The 10608-nt window shown below is 53.6% G+C and overlaps 1 pseudogene; it reads left to right on the top strand.

Moving 5' to 3' along the window:
• The first annotated feature begins 6557 nt into the window (after positions 1–6557).
• Positions 6558–9093, top strand: LOC144164015 (uncharacterized; annotated as a pseudogene).
• Positions 9094–10608: the final 1515 nt, after the last annotated feature.

The following is a 10608-nucleotide window of genomic DNA, read 5'->3' as shown; positions in this document are numbered from 1 at the left end:
GTCTGTGACGTGTTGGTCAATCACACGCCGTTCCGCCGGTGAAACACGATACGGTCGCTGCCGCAGTGAAGTCTGGGATCCGGTATTGATTTCGTGGGCAACTGTCGACGTGCGGCCCAAGGCGGTCTGATGACAGTCGAAGGATTGACGGAAGCGATCGAGAATGGCGAGGAGTTTGTCCCGTTGTGCTGGGGTGAGATCGCCATCGAGGGATCGTTGAAAAACATCGGGGTCTTCCTTGGGATGAGGGCTGAGGACATTCAGCGAAAACGAGGATGTTTCCTCCTGGACGGCCATGATCAGAATGGGGTCGAGAGCTTCCACGTATCCGAGACATTCCCAAAGATATAATGTTGATGGGCAAGACGATGGATTGCTGACAAGCATAACACTAGACCCAGATTGGACGTCGAGGACAGCAGCGGGCAAAGGAAAGCATTTCCGAGATGAAAATACACTCGATGGCGTGAAAAGAACAGGGGAATCATGGGTGACGTCACAAGAAACAGCCACAAGCACGGAAGAATGGGGCTGGAGAGACGTGTCGTCCATCACGATTAACCTCACGGACACGTCAGTCGATGGTGATTCGCATGACGGAAATAGTGCGACCTCTGCACGAGCACAATCAATGATGGCGTGATGACGTGATAAGAAGTCGCACACGAGGATGATGTCGTGCGAACATAAAGCACAATAAACTCGATGACGTATGTTATGTCTTGTATCGCTACACGAGCGGTGCACATGGCTAGCGGTTTAACCTCTTGCGGGCTTGCGGTTCGCAGAGTAAGGTCGGAGAGTGGCGTTGTAACTTTTCGCAATGAGCGGCAGAGTCGTTGACTTAAGACGGACACAGCGGCACCAGAAGCGACGGGCCCTAATGCGGCTACACCTTCAACGGTCAGTTCAATAACATTGGTGGGTGAGAAACGAGGACTTCGGCATTTAGACGTCAGTGCAGTTCTTGCCTCGGGAACTGCAGCCGTCAGTTTTCCTCGGTGGGTGGATTCTGGCGAGGGAGCGTGGGAGAAAGGGAAAGGGAATGCGGGGACGAGGAGCGACGGCGCGGAAAGGGATGCTGGTCCGCAGGGTACGAACTCAGTGTCGGGCACGTGTCAACACGAGTGAAGTACTGCTGCGGTCCATAGTCGGGCGCTTGATACGGGGCGTCGTTAGAAAACGATGGCCGCCGGTGGCACAACCGGGCCACATGTCCTGGAGTACAACACGCGTTGCAGATCGGGCGGTTGTCGGGAGTGCGCCAGGGATTCGGTGTTTGGGCTGGCGGCCGGTTATACGCCATCGTTCGCAGATCTGGCGTACGGTAGTAAGGCTGGAAAGCGCCTGCTTGCAGCTGTCGGACGACTGCAGCGTAACTAAGCGGTAGCGTGTCAGGAGAGGCAAGAGGTGTGGCCACCGGTGGCGCAAGGGGAACTGCCAGTTGTGGTTCCAGGGGTGCCGCTACGGGTTGCGCGAAGAGCACCGTCGAATGAGAAGCAAACGGTGCAGTTACAGCGTTAGTTACGGGAGCGGGCAGAGGCGGCGGTTGGACGATTGCAGGAAGTGTCTCGGCAACCTGTTGTCGAACTAGGCGGCGCACAGTCGGAGGCAGTGGACCCGCAGGCACAGGAGCACTGGGGAGCAGGGAAATCTGCCGCGTAACTTCTTCCCGCACGAACTGCTGGATGTGAGGCAAGAGGCACGAATGGTCAGGAGGCAAGGTTAAGGATGATAGCGATCCTCGGGAGAAGTCGTCATTCGGCGACGGACGCTGGCGTGTGAAAACGCGCTGCTTTCGCAGCTCGTCATGCCTCAGGCACAAATTTGTGACTTCGCTCACAGTCTGCGGGTTCTTTCTCAGCAGCATCTGGAATGCATAGTCTTCAATGCCCTTTAGAACATGTTTGATTTTATCACACTCGGGCATCGCAGGATTCACTCGCCTGCATAGGTCAACGACGTCCTCTATATAGCTCGTGTATGCCTCGTTCTCTTCCTGGGCTCGCTTGCGTAGGCGTTGTTCAGCTTGAAGCTTTCGCACAGCAGGTCGAGCAAATGCTGCCAGGAATCTGGCCTTGAAATCCGTCCATGTGCGCGTATCAGTTGTATTGTTACAGAACCACAACTTTGCGACTTTGTCCAGATACAAATCGACGTTGTTCAGCTTAATGGTGTCATCCCATTTATTATGAATGCTCACCCTTTCGTAGGAGGTCAGCCAGTCCTCTGCATCGGTATCATCCTCGCCAGTGAAGTGGGCGGGTTCTCGTTGGAGCAGAACACCGGAGCACATGATGGGTGCGGGCTGCGGCTACACCATTTCCTCCTGGTCGATTCCTCCGGGTACGGGAATAGGCACTCGCTTGCTGCGTAATTCCAGGTTGGGGACCCTGTAAATTGTAGGACCTCCACCAAAATATAGTGGGGTTTATTGACAGGGCGTTAGAGCGAGGTCTTACTGCCGTGAAGTCCAAACGGGTCAGAGCGAGCTCTCGGCGGGTCTCAGAGGCAGTCTCGCTCATAGCACTCTCGGTGGGGCTGCCAGTCACATATCCAGGCACATACCCGCTTGTGGCGGATTGTCCCATATTCGAGCACATACCCGCTTTGGGGGAATTGTTCCGATACTACGCACATACCCATTTAAGGAAGTGCCCCTTCCTGCTCGTAGTATCTTTATTACAATATATATATATACATATATATATATATATATATATATATATATATATATATATATATATTGTAAGCGCGAATCTTAAACGTCCCGTCATCAGGCCATAGCTCAGTATTATGACTGGCCAATACCACCTTCGTGTTTCGTCGTCGTCGCTGCATTGGGTGCATCCATCATTATCTCATCGCTCGTCGTCTTTCTCGGACGCGCGATCATCGCCATCGTGATTGATCCTGCTCTGGCCAGGGTACCGCTCATCGAATAAACGTCGTCCTCCAAAACTCCTAGCATTGCCTCTCAAGTGGTGGAGCGTGCGGTTTGATCCCTTGCCCTCCATCTCTTAGTGCACCCCTGGAGCTCCGTTCGGGTCGTCGCTTACCGCAAGACACCATGCCTATGACTGCGGAACCTTCCAGCGGAACCGGCAGCCGAACCGGCGGTGCGGGTTCAGCCGCCTTCCCACCTTACTTCGTAACCAGCCACCAGCGGGATCCGCCTATGTTCAATGGCCTTCCGGGTGAGGACGTCGAGGAGTGGCTTGATACCTTCGCACGCGTCAGCGCTTTTAACAAGTGGGACGACCACGCGAAGCTTCAAATTGTCTCGTGGTCCCTGGACAAAGCATCCAAGACATGGTTTTTGAACAATGAGCGCCGTATCAGTGACTGGCCGGACTTCACGACGCAACTGCGCCAGATTTTCGGCTCTTCCGCTGCTCGCTCTGAAGCCGCAAAGAAGCTGGAAAGCCGTGTCCAGCAGGCTCACGAGACTTACACCTCGTACATTCAGGATGTTCTCGCGTTGTGCCGCCGCGTTAACAGCGACATGTCGGAGGGAGACCGCGTTCGTCACATCATGAAGGGCATCAATCAATTTGCGTTCACGGCTCCCGCTCTTCAAAACCCGCCGACTGTCGCTGATGTAACCACGACCTGCCAAAGGCTGGACGAACTGCAGTCTATCCGTCTGCAGCAGGAGGTCATCACGCCGCAGTACCCCAGAGATGACAACCTGCAGGCGCTGATACGGGCTATCACCCGTGAAGAGCTCCGTGATTACCATTCTCCTTGTGCTCCTGGTGCCTATGTTCAGCCTTCTGCAACCGGCCTACGGGAAATTGTTAAAGAGGAACTTGCGGCTATGCCAGGCCTCACTCTTCCCGACCCTCCGACTCCTCTGGCGGTTCCATCTTACTCAGAGGTTGCTCGGCGACCATCCATGCCGCTGACCCTGATCCTGGCTCAACCTGCGACCAACTATGTGGCGGCCATTCCTACGGCTCTGGGTCCCCGTTCTCCCTACCAAGCATGGCGACCACCCCGACAAGACATAGCTGTGGGCCGACCGGTGTGTTATTACTGCGGTATACGTGGCCACATCTCCCGGTTTTGCCGCCGGCGTCAACAGGACGAGCGACGTGGCTACGACACCTACGAGCGCGATAACATGCGTTTTAGCTACGGCTTCCGCCAACAGCGGTATACGTCGCCGCCACGTCGTTCTCCCTATCCACCTGGCCCCGCTGACTTGCCTCGCAACTCCCGAAACGAACGACGCCGGTCACCATCACCACACCGTCGGGCTGTGTCGCCTCTGCGACCAGTCTTGCGTGATACCAGCCACGCGCCGGAAAACTAGGTCCTGCAGTTTTGGGGGGCGAAACTGCAACACAAAGGGAAAATGTAAGACCCCCGGACCGGCCATGGAACACTTTGACTGTCATTGTTGAGGGAATTCCTGTTGACGCATTGGTAGACACGGGTGCCAGCATATCTATCATTCATGAACGTTTGTGCTCTCGACTGAAAAAGGTGAGGACTCCTTATTCGGGCCCAGCTCTGCGTAGTGCGAACGGGGATATGATTCGGCTTTCAGGATATTGTACTGCGCGCATACTCATCAATGACAGTCGTCACCACGTTCAGTTTGCAGTCCTCTCTTCGTGCGTCTATCAAGTAATTCTGGGTTGGGACTTTTTACGTTCGGCATCTGCTATCATCTCCTGTGGTCAGCCAATGATTGATATCGCAAGAACAGAGCTCGCAAGTGTCGATAGCGCGTCAGATCTACGTTTGGTGACGACCTCTGACTGTACACTTTTCCCTGGCCAAGAAGCTGTTCTTTCTGTGTCATCAGACCAAATTATTGACGGCGACGTCTTGATTACACCAACGGGAAAATTCTTTGTTAAAGGACTGTTAATACCGCCGTGCCTTGTCCGTTTTTCTCGTGGATCTGCCTATCTCGCCGCTATCAATTTGACGTCGGAGACCCTCTTGGTACCCCAACACGCCGCTATTGCTTCTGTGCCCCCCGATGATGCCATAGACGTTTGTGCTCTTGAGTCTTTTGCAACAGTGGATAATTCTGCTGATCTTAAACCACCGGCTGTCCCTATTGGTGCGAATGTCAATCCCGACCTTTCAACTGAGCAAACGAACACCCTATTGACCCTACTGGAAAAGCACAAAGCTTTATTTGACACGAACTCTTCTGTTCTGGGGCAGACTTCTCTGGCCACTCATCGTATCGAAACGGATGGTTCCTGTGTCGTCCGTCGGCGCCCGTACCGCGTTTCAACTAAAGAACGTAAAATTATTCAAGAAAACGTGGACGACATGTTGAAGAGAAATATTATTCGTCCCTCGGCTAGCTCCTGGTCATCACCTGTGGTGCTAGTTCAGAAGAAAGACGGTTCCGTGAGGTTTTGTGTGGAACAGGGCCCTCAACAAGATCACTCGCAAGGATGTTTATCCGATGCCGCGCATCGACGACGCGCTCGAAACCTTGCACGGGGCAGAATTCTTTTCTAGTCTCGATCTTCGATGGGGATACTGGCAGATCCCCATGCACGAAGCTGACAAAGAGAAGACAGCTTTCGCAACACCCGATGGTCTCTACGAATTTAATGTAATGCCATTCGGGCTTTGCAATGCTCTCGCTACATTTGAAAGAATGATAGACAATGTCCTTCGTGGCTTTAAATGGAAAACGTGTCTCTGTTACCTGGACGACATTGTTATCTTTTCGTCCTCATTTGCCGAGCACCTTCAACGCCTGGACCAAGTATTAACTTGTCTGAGCGAGGCCGGTCTCCAACTCAATGCAAAAAATGCCACTTTGCAACCACATCCATCAAAGTATTGGGGCACGTTGTGAGCAAAGATGGCATTCGCCCCGATCCGGACAAAACGAGAGCCGTAATAAATTTTCCGCGACCCCTTCGTCAGACAGAACTTCGAAGTTTTCTTGGATTGGCTTCATACTTCCGTCGATTCATTCGGAACTTTTCTGCAATAGCTCCACCCTTAAACAAGCTCTTAGCTACTGGCACACCGTTTACCTGGTTTAACGAATGTGAATCAGCATTCCTGGAGCTCAAAAAGGCTCTTACTTCTGCACCCGTACTTAGCCATTTTAATGACAACGCTCCGACGATACTCCACACCGACGCCAGTGGACATGGTATTGGTGCTGTGCTCCTGCAACGCAATGCAACATCTTTGGAGCAGGTGGTTGCCTACGCCAGCCGGACGTTGACGCCAGCCGAGCGAAACTACGCAATAACCGAGCAGGAGTGCCTGGCTGTAGTTTGGTCCGTTAAAAAGTTTACGACCATACTTGTATGGTCGTCACTTCACTGTTGTATCGGATCACCATGCACTCTGCTGGCTATCCTCTCTCAAGAATGCAACCGGACGCCTAGGCCGCTGGATACTTAAGCTGCAAGAGTACGATTTTGACGTTGTGTACAAATCCGGCAAAAAGCACTCCGATGCCGATGCACTTCCACGCTGTCCGCTGTTGTCAACAGGGGAAAGTTGTCAAGCGCGACCTCCGTCAGAGCCAGCTATTACTAGATCGAGACATTGAAGTATGGGAAGTGAGGGTTGCTCTGCACGATCTCAACAGCAAATCCGCCGCTGGTCCCGACCGGGTTACAAATAGAGCGCTGAAAAATCTTAATGAAGCGGTCATCGAGAACCTCACGGCATACTTCAACAAATGCTGGCGAGCCGGGTCACTGCCCCGGCAATGGAAAGCTGCCAAGACCATCTTGATTCCCAAACCGGGCAAGCCACCCAACATTGAGAACCTCCGGCCGATCTCGCTTACATCCTGTGTGGGCAAAGCGTTGGAGCATGTTCTCATGAACAGGTGGCAGAGGTACCTGGAAGATTCGGGGCTCTATCCAAACACCGTCATCGGTTTCCGAAACAAGCTCGGAACTCAGGACGCCATGATACAACTAAAAAATGAAATCCTAGATGACACTACCAACACGCAAGACAACAGAGCCATCTTGGGTTTAGACCTGCAGAGTGCTTTCGACAAAGTGAGGCACTCTGCAATCCTGGCCCAGGTGTCGCGGCTAAACATGGGCAACAGAACCTATGCGTACATCAAGGATTTCTTGACGGGGCGGACCACCGAGATCAACGCCGGGGACCTGCGGCTCAAAGAGAAGAAGCTCGGCAGTGTCGGGACCCCCCAGGGCTCGGTCATCTCGCCATTACTTTTCAACCTTGTAATGATTGGGGTGGCCGAGCGGCTCTCGCGAGTCGCGGGGGTCCGACACACCATCTATGCCGATGACATAACGCTATGGGTCCCAGGTGGAAGCGACGGGCACATCGAGGGTGCATTGCAAGAGGCGGTTGATGCTATCGAGGAGCAGCTGGGAGGGTCCGGGCTCGTCTGCTCTCCAAGCAAGTCCGAGCTGCTGGTGATTCCACCGAAAGGGGCAGCTAGGAAGGCGAAAGGCAACGATCCTGCGGAGAGCAAGAGAAAATCAAGATCAGGACGAGCGGTGGTCACACGATCCCGGAGGTAGCGAAGATCCGAGTGCTGGGTATGCTGATTGAGCGCAAACGAGTGAACGGCGAGACGGTGAACCGTCTCGCGGCCAAAGTTACCACGGCAATTCGCCTCATAAAGAGGGTGTCAAACGGAAAAGCAGGCATGAAGGAAGAAAGCCTCACCCGGCTAGTGCAATCCTTCGCTATAAGCCACATTACGTACGTTGCTGCTGTCCACAACTGGAGGCAATGCGAGCGTACGAAGATCAACGCGCTCATACGCAAAGCGTACAAGGCAGCACTCGGACTTCTAGACTGCACAAGCACCGAAACGTTTCTGGCCCTGAGAGTGCATAACACGTTGGAAGAAATCGCCGAGGCGCAGAGGACCGCCCAGCTCGTGCGGCTATCGGAAACAAGAACGGGTAGACAAGTGCTGCGTGACCTAGGCCTGGAGCCAAAGGAAGGGGGACCCGAGAATACAGACGTACATGTACCAGAAGCAATTAGCAGACGGTTGCGGGTATGTCCTGTGCCAAGAAATATGAACCCCGAGTTCAACAAGGACCGGCGGGCGGCGAGGGCCAAGGCGCTCATCGATCTCCATGCCAAAGACAGGGGTGCTGTATTTGTGGATGCGGCAGAGTATCCAGACGGCAGAAGAGCATTCGCCGCAGCAGTTGTAGGGGCAGCGACCGGTGCTACACGGACGGCGGCGAGTGTGCGGACTCGAGCGGCGCATCGGGCAGAGGAAGTGGCCATTGCCCTAGCCATCGCCGACCCCGCGTGCACGACTGTGCTCTGTGATTCTAGGACGGCAGTGAAAAACTACGCCAGAGGAAGAGTGTGTGGTGAGGCCGCACGTGTGTTGCGTGCGGTCGATCTCGCGAGTGAAAGTAGGTGTGTTGTGATTAAGTGGTTTCCGGCGCACATGGGCAGTGATGTCTCGGATCGCGGCAACGCAAACCACAACGAGACGGCGAACGCGGCGGCGCGAGGACTAACCAACCGTGCCGCTGCTACTGCGGTCGACCCGACGTGGTGGTGGGAAACCAAGGACAGGATGACATCTTACAATGAAATCGTGAAGTGGTACAGACTAGATAGAAGGACTATGCCACCACCTCATCCGGGCTTGACCCGTGAGGAAGCAGTAATATATCGACAACTACAGACAGGGTCGTTACTCACCCCGGTTCTGCTGAAGCACATATGTCCGAGTGTTCATGTAAGTGACCTTTGTTGTGTGTGCCGAAAGGAGAGAGCCACTGCGGCTCACATCCTTTGGGACTGTGGCAAGAACCCGCAGCAAGCTACAACGATGACAACGATCCCGCCGCGGCTCGAGGCCGCAATGCGTTGCTACGATAAAGAAGTCCAAGCCCAGGCCGTCCAGCAGGTCTCGGCGGCCCTCGAAAGGCAACGACCGAGCGAAACCGGAGGGAGGCTGCCACCCCAAAACAGGGGCAGGCGCAGTCGACCAAAGGGAGTAGTGAGGCCGCGGCCGGAGTAGAGGCGCCAACAGCCGGGAAGACGTCATGGCCGCGTCACGGTGACGCCTTCCTTACATAGGAGGGCTAATCGTTCTGCAGGCATTTTCAATAAAGTTGCTTCGCTCGCTCGCACCGAGCCCGTCAGCTCGGCGTTACCTTCTAATCTTCTCTCCTTACAACGAGCTGACACGTACTGCCGCAAATTTATCGACCTTCTAGACGGTTCAACCCAACCTCTCAACAGCCGTTCACGTCGACAACTGAACAAATTTAAGCTCATGAATGGCGGCTGCCTTTACCACGTCAACTATCATCCTACTGGCGACAAATGGGTCCCGGTGGTTCCGCGTTCCCTTCGGCAAGAGATATTACGAACTTTTCACGACGATGCTACCGCTGGTCATCTTGCCTACATAAAGACATACGATCGCATAAAAAGCCGCTTCTTTTGGCCTGGGCTTTCAACAAGTGTTGCCAAATACGTTTCATCCTGTGAACCGTGTCAACGCCGTAAACAACCCACCTCGAGTCCAGCTGGGACGCTACAACCCCTTCCCTGTCCTTCGGCTCCATTCGAAGTTGTAGGGATCGATCTGTACGGACCCCTTCCAGCCACCCCAGCCGGTAATCGGTGGGTTGTCACCGCGGTTGACCACCTGACCCGCTATGCCGAAACAGCGGCTATTCGCACGGGTTGCGCTTCAGAGGTTGTGGAATTCTTCTTGCAAGCAATCTTCCTGCGCCATGGTCCACCTCGCGTTCTGCTTAGTGACCGCGGAAGAACGTTTCTTTCTACTCTTCTTTCCGAAGTTCTTCGTGCAGCTGAAACCGTTCACAAGACTACGTCCAGTTACCACCCGCAGACAAATGTCATCACTGAGCGCTTCCAACGTACTCTTTCCGACATGATTTCCTTTTACATTCGACCGGACCACACCAACTGGGACACCATCTTACCTTTTGTCACCTACGCCTACAACACCGCTGTACAACAAACCACAGGATTCTCTCCTTTCTTCCTTGTCTACGGCCGTTCCCCTTCTTCGGTACTTGACACATCGTTCCTTTCTGCACCCGGATCTTCTACTGCAAGCCTGCCCGACCAGTTTGTTTCCCGACTTGCGCACTGCCGCAGCCTTGCCCTTATAAACACAGCAGTTTCCCAAACCAGCCGCAAGTCCCGCTACGATGAGAGCCATCGTTCTGTCTCCTACCAACCTGGGAAAGAAGTTTAGTGTTTAGAGGCATTTATGTTTGAATGCTTTGATGTGTGGGATGAACATGAGCTTTTCGTCAAATATGACACCTAAAAACGTGTGCTCTATTTTAACAGAAATAGATGCACGGTTAAGCGTAATCTCAGGGTCTGCATTAATCCCGCGCATGCGGGAGAACACAACACAAGTACTTTTGTACGGGTTTAGTCTAAACCCGTTAATGTCCGCCCAGCGAGCAGGTTTCTTAACACCGAGCTGTACTTGACGTTCGCAAATTGACAGGTCACAGGAAAAGATATTTGCACATCATCTACATAGATGGAACCGAAAACGGCGGTAATGCCTTTCGGACGGAGTTCATCTTACCTATAAACAACGTGCATCTTAGAACTCCACCTTGCGGCACACCACTATCTTGC

This window comes from Haemaphysalis longicornis, unplaced genomic scaffold (genome assembly GCF_048455015.1).
Source record: "Haemaphysalis longicornis isolate Haplotype H1 unplaced genomic scaffold, Haemaphysalis longicornis Haplotype H1 scaffold_13, whole genome shotgun sequence".
Taxonomy (NCBI): Eukaryota; Metazoa; Arthropoda; class Arachnida; order Ixodida; family Ixodidae; genus Haemaphysalis; species Haemaphysalis longicornis.
The sequence above is the reverse complement of the archived record's forward strand: the minus strand, read 5'-3'. Positions and strand labels throughout refer to the sequence as shown.